The sequence below is a fragment of the Odontomachus brunneus genome, unplaced genomic scaffold (genome assembly GCF_010583005.1).
Source record: "Odontomachus brunneus isolate Ranch 3 - 2012 unplaced genomic scaffold, Obru_v1 Obru_scaffold_075, whole genome shotgun sequence".
Lineage (NCBI taxonomy): Eukaryota > Metazoa > Arthropoda > Insecta > Hymenoptera > Formicidae > Odontomachus > Odontomachus brunneus.
Genome location: NW_022639525.1, coordinates 539,843 through 554,897, shown reverse-complemented (window position 1 = coordinate 554,897; position 15,055 = coordinate 539,843).

Genomic DNA, 15,055 nt, shown 5'->3' with positions numbered 1-15,055 from the left:
TATATATATATATATATATATATATATATATATATATATATATATATATATATATATATATATATATATATATACGTATACGCATGTATATGTGTACACTTAAAATCCGAACTGCCTAAAATCAGAATTATTCCATTTCAATGTAAAGTCGCGTCACGCTGCGTAGTTACGAGTAAGGCAGTGTTTAACACAATTATAGTCCCTTTACGACGTTCTAATTGTGACGGCGCGACATTACGAAGTCTCGTGTTACGCGCATACCAATGTACGCGATCGAGAATCGGATTATAACACGTGTAATCACACAACACGCATAATCACACAACATACCCGAAATAGAGTCGAGATCCTCCACGAAGCTTCCCGCGTGAATCATAAAATTGTTCCGTTCCGAACGCGCGATCGTGCGGTATCTCGCGCGGGAAAGACTCAAGCGCGACGATGTGGTTCAATCTCCTCCTCCCTTCTCCCTCTCTCTAACTCTTTCAAAATGCGATCGTTGCGAGTAATACTTGGCAGGACGATAATCGCGAAATTATAAAATTGCAAATTGCAGCGGGCGGCGGGCGCGTTTATCTTGTCGGCGCGCAGCAAGGAAAATGATCGTGTGAGGCCGCGCGAGGGAGAGATTGACAGGTACGGGAGTCCGCCGCCGCCGTCGCCCCCGCCGCGGTGGTACGGCCGAGAGCGACGCACACTTCGCTGCGAGCCGTCCGGTGTGTGGTGCACGGGCTGCCGCGAACGACTTCGTCGAGTCAGTCGCGCTCCGGCCTTCGTCGCGAGGGGATCGTGTGTCGCGCGTCTCACGCTGCTGCATCGTTCTTCTCTCCCGTTCATCTCTCAGTCCAGTGCTCTCGTCGCGCACGAGATCGTTATCGAAAGGACTCGAGGAGACGAACGAATCGCGTCTCTCAGCCACATAGCTCCGTGTGTCTACGAATTCACGCGAGTGATCTGCGTGCGATTTCGCCGCGTTCCTCCTCTCACGCTTATCACGTCGTCGATCAGAGAGGAGAGAGAGAGAGAGAGAGAAAGAGAGAAGTCTCAGTGCCGTATTAATCGTATTCCGATTTCGAGCGTGCAGTGCGCATATTGCGAATACATCGCTCATTTATTACGTAAGCTTCGCGCCGATCGCCGGCAGTGACGCGTGCCTGTCCGCGGATCACCGGTGGATGCTTCTTCTTCTTCGCGTCCTTCCCGCTGCCGCGAGTCGTCTCAAGGACAACGATCGGTAAGTACGTGTGACTCGCGCACACGCTTTTAACACACGTGCACGTACGCACGCGTGCAAATGTGGCATTTACGGCATAGAAAGACTGAGCCATTCAAACGCGCGTCACGATGAAATTAGAAGCACAGGTGATAATGACGCGCGCCGCGTGAACGTTCCGTTTTCGGCTTACGCGGGAACACGTGACATCGCGCGCGTTCTTTCATCTTGGTGAGTGTTCACCGTTACGAGTAGGGATGTGCGGTTTTGCGATATATCGCAAACATTGCGATTTTCTTGAATCGCAACACGATATAGATCTTTATCGTAAAATCGCGCCTGCAATTCAAAATCACTCGTCATTTTAGTTAAGCATCTGTGTTAATTTTTATTGAACATCGCGCGACTCACAATCTATAGTATTTATCTAATCCAAACTTATAGGCAAACTTGTATTTAGAGGCATAATGGAATTGTAATAATTTAAATTCAGTTGCATTATTTCTTTTTATATATGTGATTTATATATATTTTTTTTTATATATATTTCAGAAAATTACCAAAGATCGTTATAATAATATTGTCATTAATATTTTAGTAAGAAAAGAGAGTCTTATTATTGAGAAAAATAAATATTAATGAGAAAAATGTTGTCAATAGAAAATTGTAATTAATTAAACGTGCAATAACACTTTCTTATATATTACATGTCTTAATAAGTCATTTTTAAAAATGTTTAAAAATTAATGATTTGGAAATAAACAAGTTTTGTAAAATGTTTCTAATTTTGTCCCGCGTAGAAAACATAATGAGATTAAAGCCTGATCTACAATGTGTTCTTTGCTTCCTGTTTCTTGTTTTCTATCTTTTTTTAGTTTAAGGTTTAAGGCTTGAGTCAGAAAGAGATAAAGAAAAAGTAACAGGAAGCAAATAACACATTATAGATCAAGCAATACTCATTAAGAGGTATATTCTATAACTTTTAACGACATCGTTATATATTATTGCGCAGATTTTTTGTATTACGAAATAACTGCGCAGCGATACATAATGACATTATTAAACGTTATAGAATAGGCCTCGAAGTAATGTTTAAAAAAAAACACCATTTAATTTCATTGTGCTTTTAACTATTTTTTTTACAGTAAAACTTGTGTTTTCTTGCTGAACATTTCTTAGTAGACATTTTATAGAATATTTTGATTCAGTACGAAGACGAATTGATTTAATTATTTTTAATATGTTTAACATTTATTTCAACATTACGGTTCCCATCAGTTCTCAGGTTTCCTCATGATTAAAAATCACGTTAGTGATGCAAAATCACGCGCGATTCAAAATCGTATTTACAATACGAAAATTGCATCTGACTTAAAATCATATTTGCGATACAAAATTATGATGCGATATATCGCATTCATTGCGATTCTTAAAATAGATCGCAATGCGATACACAATTTAACATAAACTATACATAAATCACACATCCCTAGCAGCAAATGTAAAATATATAGATTGAATATAAACATGAATATAGACTGAATATAAACTGGTAATAAACCATTTATTTATTCATACACAGGTAAATATAAAATTTAAACAACTAGGATCTTGATTTCGATATATTGAATTATATAAGATTTGTACACAGATTTATGTAAATTTCCGATCAACTTTTCTTCCTCTATAGATAGTTCAAAATATATCTATATTACTCAATATAGAAGTGGCTGAGCATGTTAAGGAGATGCTGGAGTCGATAACGAACTCGAACAATGTCAGTAATGCAGAAACAATCGTCACTAACATGATCACGCTATCTTTTTCTTGTATATACAAAATTTACATGAATCTATGTTGCTTTGTTTTACCATATTTCAACGGAAAACCTAATTATATATGTGTAGAAATCTTTATGTAAACTTTTTCGATATTCTTAAGCTTCCAAATACTGATGCGAAGGTAGAGCAATGTTCTTCAAAATTTTTCCGTTTGGAATATCCACACTTTCGGTATGTACAAGCTACGAAACTTTACTTGGAAAATATTACACAAACTGACAGCTTGATATTTTACATTAAATTTTTTTTTTTCGTTTTCGTGACATATCGAGCAATACTCCTATTTATTTTTGTATGTACTTTTATTACGTAAAGGCATTTGTAATTCTGTCTAACTAATACGACGTAAACTTTGTAGAAAAATGTCAGTGTTCTGTTTGTAAAGTTTTCAGTTTCAGCATCTCCTTAAGGGGATACTTAAGGATACAAATGCTTTTACGCAATGAAAGTACGTTAAAAATAAATAGGAGTATTGCTCGATATGTGACGAAGACGAAAGACGAACAAAAAATTTTTAATGTAAAATCTCAAACTGTCAGCGTAATATTTGCCTAATCCAAAAGTTCCGCAGCTTGTATATACCAAAAGTGTGGATGCTCAAAAAAGACAAATGTTGAAGAACATTGCTCTACTTTGGCATCTGCATTTAAAAATATCGAAACAGTTTGCAGAAAAAGATTTCTACACATATATGATTAGGTTTTCCATTGAATATGATAAAACAAAGTAATACACATTCATATAAGTTCTGTATATACAAGAAAAAGATAGCGTGATTATGTTAGTGACGATCGTCTCTGCATTATCGACATTGTTCGAGTTCGTCGTCGACTCCAGCATCCCCTTAAGCGAGTCGATGTTAATGAGAAGTGCAATAGACGCCGCGACAAGCACCGGCTGTGTGTGTCGAAAATTAAGATTACTTTCTAATAATGTACTCACGATACATCCCGACGATCGCACATCACTATTTTGGCACTCCCGATACTTATTTCCGCGCCAAGCTCACTTTCGATAGATAAAAAATGCTTAATGTCAGTGGAGGCTGCTCGCTGCGAAAAGATCGAAATACAAGATGGCCACGCAATCAACGACGCAGTGCCGAAAGTGCGCGCCAAAACGATGTCGCGGTTCGACAAGGACGCGCTCTAATTCGCCTCTCTCACTCTCGCTGACGGATCGACCGCGCGAGATCCGACGTCGCGTATATCTCTAGCATCGTTTTGTCTTTCTCTTTTTCTCGGATTATCATCGCGACTCTAACCCCTCGTTAATAAATCCGACGATCGTCCGATTCTATTACTACTTGAGCGAATCGATGTTAATGAGAAGTGCAATAAACGCCGCGGCAAGCACCGGCTGTGTATATCGAAAGTCAAGTGAATGCTTTGTAATAACGTACTCACGGTACATCCCGACGATCGCACATCGCTATTTCGGCACTTCCGATACTTATTTCCGCGCCAGGCTCACTTTCGATAGATAAAAGATGCGTAGAACGCGAAGCGATGTCGATCGCGATGTGTCAGTGGAGGTTGTTCGTCGCGAAAAGATCGATGTACAAGACGGCCACACTATCGATGACGCAAAGTGTCGAAAGTGTGCACTGCGACGTGTACGGTGGCGCGCTTGTACGCTATTGATGTCTTACCATTCGATAGATCAATAGTTACTAGAACTTCTCGATCAGAGTCGCATTCATATCTAGCTGTGCATTGCTTACGATTGTTGATTTAGCCAGGAAGCGAGAACGTGTAATTTAATTCGACAGTAAAACATACAAATAACTTAAGTAGTAAGATGTAAGCAATAAATAGATTGATCAATGACAGTCGATGATTCTTCTTGGTTCAAGGATCAGCGACCGTGATTGGTCAATTTGCTTACCGCTTACGTCCTACTGTTTAAATTTTTCTATGTGTTCTCTCGGCCCTATCATCGAATTAAGTTCTCGTTTTCTAGATGAATCAAGTCGTGAGCAATGTACAGCTAGATACGCATGCGATTCTACAGCCTTATTCTATAACATTCTAACGACAATGTCATTACCATGGCGTGTCGTTGCGTAATTTTTCTACCGTATATTATAGACTTTCTATAATAAGGGCCGATTGTTCCAACCTTTGGTAAGTTATCTAAAATTTTATCTACAATGTATTATTTGCTTCTTTCTTTTTCTTTATCTCTTTCTGAGTCGCACTTTAAGCTTTAAGCCAGAAAAGACAGAAGACAAGAAACAGAATGCAAGAAGCATATTGTAGATCAGGTTTTACAGTTAAATCATGTGTCTGTCTCTAATTTGAAGAAAAAACGAAGTTTTGTTTAATTGTTAGGTAGCTTATACCAAGAAGTTGGAACAATCGGCCCTAAGACATTAGTTATAAGATAATAATCATAAGTAGGCAAGTTGACCAACCATAGTCGATTATTTTTGAAAATAATCTAATATGAATGGTTAATTTGCTTGTGGCTTATGACTAATGGCTTATTGTAGAAAGCCCATATAGCTGTGCAACGACACAATATAAGTCTAATATAAGTATAATATGCGTAGTACAAATATTGTCGGACGTATTAATTGACTGATAAAATTCTCCTGTAAAAAGTTCTTAACTTTTTCTCCATGTGCCTCAGATATTTTCTATCCGACTGCGTCCGACAAGCTTGTCGTACGAAACATCCCATACAGCACAGATCTTGCAGCAACATTGCAGCAACACTTATGCAACTTTTAACATTGCTGCAACGTTGCAGCAATATTGCTGCAAGATCTGTGCTGTATGGGATATAATATACAAGCCTAATGGGCCTTCTACTAAAATATTAGTCATAAGCTGTAGACAGGTTGATCAATCACAGTCGATTATTTTTGAAAATAAGTGAGATTGGTTAATTTGCTTCTAGCTTATGACTAATGGTTTATTGTAGAAGAGATAACGATGCTGTCATTAGAAGTTTTAGAGTCGCATCATTGGTCGGAAAGTTCTAGTAACTATCGATCTATCGAGTGGCATCGCGGAGCCGCGATCCGATAGGGCGGCGTAGGAGCGCGACACCCTTCGCGCCGTAGTGCACACTTTCTGCACTTCGCGTCGTTGATTGCACGGCCGTCTTAGACATCGATCTTTTCGATGATATTGTTATCTTTTCGATGTCATTTTATATGATAAAGATGCTATATGTGGTAAACCTGTTAAGTAATAAATGAGACTCAACATTACTGAATTTCGTGATTTAATATACTTAAGGTTGCTGTAAAGTTTACATACGTCAGTCTATCGGTGTCTATCTGAATTTTTGCGATCTAGATGTGTATAGTATTTATTATGTATGGATTTCTTGAAATTTACAATGTTTAATGGGTTAAGTATTCTTGTTATCTAAATTTACAATGCTTAATGAGCTAGATATTCTTGTTATCTATCTGGATGCGGATCCGAGACTAAATTTTCGGAAAATAAACCGAATTCTGCGACAAAGGTTTCAAGAACTAAGTTACGGCACATTATGCGAGCAAAGTCGTTATGTCGCTACGTGTCGCCGCGCGCAGCTTTTGTCAAGCAAGCGCAACATATATACACACGCGAATATTCGATGAAAATGAAATATTTCTCGTCGTCGGTACACATACATATACATACATACAATTGATTTCACTTGTCTTTTATTCTCTATGTGAAACGAAAAAATAGTCAGACTACACTGCATCGACGAGTGTATTCAATTGCAACGCGGCGTGTACATTCAATTTCGTTAAATGAATAATAAATAAAACACACGTATGTAGTCTATCTCCGGAAAAAAAGTGACTGACATGCATGCTGTGTGTGGGTCAGTCGCGAGGTAAATAAAGGTGGTCAGTAAAAATAACGCGAAATCGGAATCGTCGAAAGTATTTAAAATATCCGTAGTATTCGATCTTACGAAAATATTATCCAATATTGAGTGACCAATCAAGTAATAAAACTTTAAAATTAATGGATCTATGAGAACTAAGTGCTGAGTAAGAAATTATGAATAGATTAATATCTAATAATAATCTTTAATATCACAAGATCTCTTTGATATTTCGATGCTTCTTAGAATCATCTTCACAGTAGTCGCATATATATATATATGTATATATATATAATATATATATATGTATATATATTATATATATATATATATATATATATATATATATATATATATATATATATATATATAGAGTGTCTGACACAAGACACGCAAGATCACGTGTGTAAGTAAATTAGGTCAAACTGAACAAAAAGTTCCTCTACCAAATAACCACATAAAATTTTGAGTTATTAATTAGAGAAAATTGGCAAATAATCACGCACAATACGACAAATGAACTATAAATGAACTAATAGCAACACTTGTAGTCGTATGTTTGCATATTAGGTCAAACTGAACAAAAAAGTTCTCTACCATTTTGCAAGTGACTACGTAGGTATTTTGTTATTAATTAGAGAGGATTAGAGTATTATTATGCATGACTAATTTCTTTGATTAATAACTAAACATCTACATGATTGCAAAATATATTTGCAAAATAGTAGAGAACTTTTTCTGTTCAGTTTAACCTAATATACAAGTACACAGCAGCAGAAATCGCCATTACGTCTTATTTACCGCGTATGGCGCGTGATGATTCATGAATTTTCTTTGATTAATAACTTAAACTTTTATGTGGTTGTTTGAAAAATAATGGAGAAACTTTTTGTTCAGTTTGATCTAATCTACCAACATACGTGGTCTTGCGTGTCTTGCGTCAAATACCCTGTATAACAAAGACACTGAACAAATCTGATGTATCCAAATCTTTCGCTGCATACAAAAATGCTAAGAGATCCACTAAGATAACAATGAGCAATTTTGCAATGTGAATTCCACGCAGAAACGCATTCCTCAATACGCATAAAATCACTCATCAATACGGTCCAAAATGTGAGATGTTAATTGGAAAGTAATATCCAAAAATATGTACTTCTCAATAATAAACGGTCGTCGCATCTGTTACGCGAAATTTAAAAGTGATATAAATAACGATATAATTGAAATAACGATATAATAATCACATTATGAAATGGCTGGTAAAAGCGAGAACCTAACATATTTCAGAGCCGAACGCAAAATGTTAGTAGCTAATTTCTTTTTTAAGTGTTTAACAGCGTGCAAACGCGCCAAAAATGGCTCAGTCCAATGTACACATCTTTTCTATCCAAATAAATAACGATATAATATATAACGATGGAATAAATAACGATATAATAACTGAAACTTTGTATCGCAAACAATCCTTTCTTTGTTGTGTTTAGTTGACTCTGATAACATGATTGATTTAACTGCACCAGGCGGAGAAAAGACATCTGCTTATATTCTAAGTAAAGTCGTTGCGGAGAATACTGTCGAAGCCTCAGTAGCCGAATTGGTACGGCAATGCATTAGCAAATGGGAAGAAATCCAAATTCAACTTTTGGCTTAGGCTATTTTTCGCAACACAATAATTAATAAGTAGAGTTTCATGTAAAGTGGGAAATAAATAAGATTATCAGATAAATCATACATAAAATGGATAGAAGAGATACGCAATGATATAGTATATCGAACTAACGTATTTTTGACGCATGTATTTGCTGTCAAATACTTATGAAAGAAATCAACATTTTGCGTTTGACTCTGAAATATGTCAGGTTTTTGCTCTTACCAGCCATTTCATGATTAGTTAGTCATTTTTTTCTTTCTTATGCTTTCAGTAGATAAGAGATGCCCATCGATGAACAGATTATTAGTTAGAATTTGCTGGCGAAAGAACTTTTAGAAGTTTTTGGCAAACCTAGAGTTAGATTATTCATTTGAGCGTGCGAATTTTTCATATCTGCAGAAAGCAAACACGTCCCGAAAAATCGGAGCAGCCGCTCTTTACTTTCACAGTCTGTAAATATGCTGACCAGGAGTAGAATTGTGTCAGATAACAGAGCGTATTCTACTTCAGCGCGACAATATTCTCGACGAAACTAACATTACTCCGGCGCTCTCTTTTCTCTAATAAAACCGGTCCGGAAGTTATGTATCATTTCGGCCGTATTGACATGTAGCGTCGATGGCATCGGCATCGTAGAGGAATATGTTTAAAACGTGTCTGCTCTGAAAGATTATCAATTAATACTATATTCTCTTCGTAATGAATACAATATAATACTGTATTCACTCTAGAGGATAATGATATAAATAATATAATATACATATAAAGATCAATAATAAATAAATAGAGAAGTTTGACTCCTGACTGAAGCAGTATTTTTCGCAACACTATTCACACAACACACATATGTAAAAGATGTGTTAAAGATGTTTTATATAAAACATCTTTACGACATCACCAAAAGTCGTCTAGAAGACGTCTTCTTTGAAATATCTTTGAAACATCGTAAAGACATCGTAAAGATGTCTTAAAAATATATTATTCCAGATGTCTTTAAGAGAGAGATGTTATCAAAAGATGTCTTATAATTTGGTCAGTTTACTTTTAAGTTGCTGTGCCGCGTGAAAATTTCCTTTCTTCTGTACAGATGATTCTTGAGAATAATAATTTGATTGTAGATTTGTTCATCCGTCCTGTTGAAGATTTAATATCGATGATAGCTAGCCAATGTTGATGGTATTTGGCATTGTATGCTTTAAATTTTAAATCGTGTACAACCAAATATTCGCTATTCGACAGCATATGTTTTAAAATTTAAAATATGTGCTGAATATCTCATTATTATTCGCTAGCTGTCATCGATAGCTAATCCTAATCCTGAGCAGAACGGATGAGCAAATTCACACTAAGACGTCATAAAGAGGTCTGAAAATTTTTAAGACATCACTTAGACATCATTAAGATGTCATATTGTTGTGTGGGTAATATTGAAGAAAAATATAGAGGATGGGGAATTATTAATTATAATTAAAAAAAACTATATTAGATCGGTCAAACGATATTAAAAATACGTTAGAAAAATCCTATCACGTGTAGTATATTGTAAAATATTTTATTATCCTCCCGTAAAATTAATTACGTAAAACTAAATCCTTACCCTGGCTCTTATCGGCTAAAAAAAATTCATTACTTTAATTTAATTTATAACAAACAGTACTGTGAACTAACATTCTCAAGAAAAGAGAAATCTGGTTACACGATTAACAGATGTCGTAAGTATTTGTGTCACTTCAAAATTAAATTATTCCGATTTTCTCCCTTATAAATTTCTCCCTTGAAAAAGTTCATATCCGATTCGGTCATACTTTACAAACTCGATATCGTTCATTGATATGTCACAATGTTCTCGCCGTGTCGCCTATTAGCCGAAAATGAAAGTATGTCATCTTCCAAATCGTTCTCTAAACGCGCCTGCTCTTATCCAAACAAAAACAAAGTCAGAAATAACGTATAATTCAGCCGTCGCACGTGACTGTGCGATTCTTATACGTCGACAGTGCGTACACACTTGATCTTCATGTAAAAACGAACAGCATCGTCGGGGTCTCGCGTTTGAGCTCTAAACGACGCGGAGGAGGAGCGATGTGTTCCGAGTTAAATACCTCGAGATCCGATTATACGCGTACTTGTTTTGACAACGCGCAGAGAAAGAGATTACCGAGATGGGAGGGGGCGGGGAGGATACAGAATTCTGCCGGTTCTTTCCGGTCGTACCGGTTCGAGTCGTGCGTAGCCTGCGAAGGAGACGCGCGGATAGACAGGCGAGTGCGCACACCGGTAAGCAGAGAAAAGTGGCTAGCCGACGAGAAATCCGTCGTGTACGACATCGCGTGACTCCCTCCCGTGGATATCGACGTCTGGGTGTGTATCGTCATTAGCAAAATTAATAGGTGAGACCGGAGCATGTTCGCAAAAGGAGCAGGTTTATAGAACGCTATGTTTAAGTTTTAAGTCGTTCCTCTTCCTGAAGAGGTGAACTGAAATGTTCACGAAACGTCGAAAACAAATCTATGTAGGACGCGGCACCAACCCGGGAGCCAAATCAAATATTTTACCACACTGCGGTAGTCTAAAATATTAGCCTTGTTTTTATGTATTTATCCTGAGAGAAACAGAATCGCAAAATGTCTCTTTTAGAAGTTAAAAACTTTTCCCTGAGTACCATTAATATTGGAAACATATATTGCAGTTAAAAAAGAGGAAAGTTTCTTTCAAAAGTGACCGAGGAAATTTTCAAGATCATCTCTATTTTCATATTAATCCTCCGTTGTAAATGAATAAGCTCTGTAACGTATTTTTCTATTAGTTAAAATAAAATTTTCGGCAACTATATGATATACTGTTTTGAGTAACAAGAATCACTTTCATTTATAAAATGATTAAAATAATTGAAATGCTTGAAATGAGCAGATAAAATACATTTGCAAATTAGGTTAGCTTAACTGCACTACGCGAGATCACGTATGTCAACTCGTTATAAGTTGTCGATTTTAGCAAAAATATACAGTATACATAGTATTAAAAATTACAGATTAATATTTTAACTCTAAAATTATAGATTAATATTTTAACTCTAAAGAGAGCTAAATCATACTAATGTAAATAAACAAAAATATAAAGATCATTATATTCTGGTTGTCAAAAATATTTGAATATTTATATATTTGAATTTTTTTGGAAACAAGAAAACAGCATAAACCTACCCAAATAAAAATTTAAAACAGGAATTAGAAAGAGCCTAGACAGTTTTTCCTACTTTATCAAGATTCCATAAGAATAGGTCTTCTTAAATCTTACACAGAAATGTAACACTCTTACAAATTAGTACCTAGACTTGTAAATCTGACTAGACCCTATCTTGGTATGCCTAACTAGACTAGATATCTTAACTATTTAAAATATAGTACACACTCATCAAAATATTTATCTTAATTATCAATCATCAACTATTAATGAATTATCGGTTCTTCACTAAAACTATTTTGGGAATTAGCTCATTGTTCCTAAAGCCTCATTAGCATAAGCTTTGTTTAAGGCTTCTATGTCAACATTAATTCATGATCTATTCGCGAAATGCCATTCACCATTTACCTATTTTGGCCATATCTAGACTCTATGAAGGCATGCTTATTTTGGAGCATCCCTGACTAAGGTTGCTACTTAGAGAAGTTTGCCCTGATTAATTTCTACTCAGGTAATTTATTACAAAATAATTCTCTTTTCAAAGCGATGAAACATTTCTCAGACTGCACGATATGTATATTACATATTGCTAAGCTAACTACTTTAAGCTGCTTGTGAACTTACTCCAGAACAGCTTCGTAGCGATGCTGCATGTCTGTATTTTGATCATTGGAAAAAAATATACAATTTACAAGATTGTATTTGTAGCACGGAAATATAGAGGAAGTTTGTCTTTCCATCATTTTTCTACAGTCAATCATAATAACTAGTTGTCGAAAAAGTTTTAGTACCGAAATTCTGAAAAGTTTGCGAACGTGCCTCGGTTTCCTTTATAATATTGAGCGTCAGTCGCATTCACTGTTCGAGATAACACTTGGGAATTTGTAGCTGGACATATAGTTTATAGTTTCGTTGATTTCTCGAGAACGAAGTATAAAAATATATCGTAGAACACGGCAGCTTGTATAGTTGATTTAATCGGTTATTAAACAATTTGTATATGGGAACCTGTCCTAAAATGATATATCATAAAAAAAAATGTTCTTATATATGTATTTCTTAACATTTTCAATTTATTTGTCCACATAAATATAATCCGAATCATTATATATATATACATATATATGTGATACAATTAAATTTAAAATACTTTTACGTATTTTTTATTTACATATTTTTATTTACATATTTTTTATTTACATATTTACATATTTTATTTACGTATTCTTGTTATTTTCTAAAATTGCATTAGTATACTATTTTATCCAAATAACTCAGGTAAAATGACATGTTGTTCCCCAAAAGTCTATAAAAATAGAACTTTTATTTGCAAATGTCACAGATAAATTGATTGGCTCTTTTGAAGAAACCAGCACATTCACTGTGTGCGTTTGTTGCATTTGAGCTATATCTCCTTTGATTTGGAGCGGCTGAGCAAATCTTTAACAATATACACGTGACACATCATTATCATTTGGTCCAAAATCTTTTCTTTTATTTTTTCAAATCGTAATTTTATTCGCGTCTGCTTAATTGTACGTCTTGTTTCTAGTTATCGATAGTATTTTATCTTTGTAGATGGTATGTCATTTTACCATCAGTCATAACTCTCAATATGTCGAGACATTGCACGTGTTTACGTGGACTTGAAGATTATGCAAAGTGCTTAAAATAATGAGAAAGAATGTATTTACTTATTCTGTGTATATTTCGTGTGTCTTTTCAAAAAGATATAACTTACAAATATTAGCTAAATATCAACTTGAAACTTCCAAACTTAGATATAATATAATAACTTTGTTTACAAACAAAACTTCAATAACAAGAACTAAGTCATTCGCTGTAAATCAATGTAATCAACACAAGCAGCATAAAATATAATTAAGAAGTGCTACTTCTTGCGGTAGTATTGAGAAACGATGGTATGTCATTTTATCTGAGTATATTATTTTAGGACAGCTTCCCCTACTTTTTATTAAATAATGTTGCAACGCTTAAAGTTGTTAGAATTTAAAGCCGTTGTGCCGACATTTATGTGCAGTAATCGGTTATAAGTATTTAAAAGTTACTTTTCAAAATAATTTAAAATCAATTTTTTCTTTCAAATTCCACAAACGTTATATCATGCACTGTTACTTTAGTTTCTGTCATAACTGATTACTGCGCGATTATATATCGGCAATGGCTTTTAAGGAAATGCGATGTTGAAAACTTTACCGACAGAATACTTACATTATTCTGCAAAGTTTATGTTGTATTGGTTGCACAGAATTACAAATGCCTTTACACAATGAAAGTATGTGCAAAAATAAATAGGAGCATTGCTATGTGACAAAAATGAAAAAAAAAATTTGTAAAATATCAAGTTGTCAGCGTAATATTTGTCTAATCCAAAAGTTTCACAGCTCGTACATATTGAAAGTGCGGATGCTCCAAACAGAAAAAATTGTAAAAATATTGCTTTTCGCATCTGAATTCAAAAGCTTAAGAATATCCGAAAAATTTACAGAAAGATTTCTACATATGCATTGTTAAGTTTTCCGTTGAACATGGTAAAACAACACATATTTACGTAAGTTCTGTATGTACAAGAAATACGAAAAGGATAGTGTAATTGTAATAGTGACAATCGTCTCTGCGTTATCGACATTATTCGAGTTCGTCATCGACTTCAGCATCTCCTTAATCTTGACGACTTGAAACGTTGCAACTTTATTTGATAAAAAGTACGCAAATTGCTTAGCAACTGAGTATACGTTGTGTAACAGAAGATACATAGTCGTCAGAGACAATCGTTAAGACCAACAATTGAGATAATCTCCATGGCGTCGATACATTTCTCAAGTGCCCCGCAAGACATGAATAGAAAAATATATAAAATGATACAGCAAGTATTGTGTGTGTGTCAAAAAACGAAAATATATAGTTTAATCGGAGAATCGCGAACAAAAGTTGCACATTGCCATCAACAAATTTTTTTTGTATATCGCAATGTGCAATTTATGTTCAAACCGCGATCGGAATCGGAGTCTATCATGAGCTGTCCAAAGTTGAAACTGCAAAACAGAGCGTGCATAAGCGGATGATCGATCTTTCGATCGTTCGCAGCTAGCTAATCTGCAGCCTGTCATGTTACGTTTTGTGTCCTACCAGATGATTTTTTACATTTTTGACTATATAAAAGAAAAGCAAATATTTCATTTAAATATAAATACATAACGAAAGTAAACGAATAAAATGAATTTTTATGGCATTTTATATTTTTTTTATTTTTAACAGATTATTTTATTTTATCAATAGGTGCACGGAAAATGGAAAGTGTGTGTG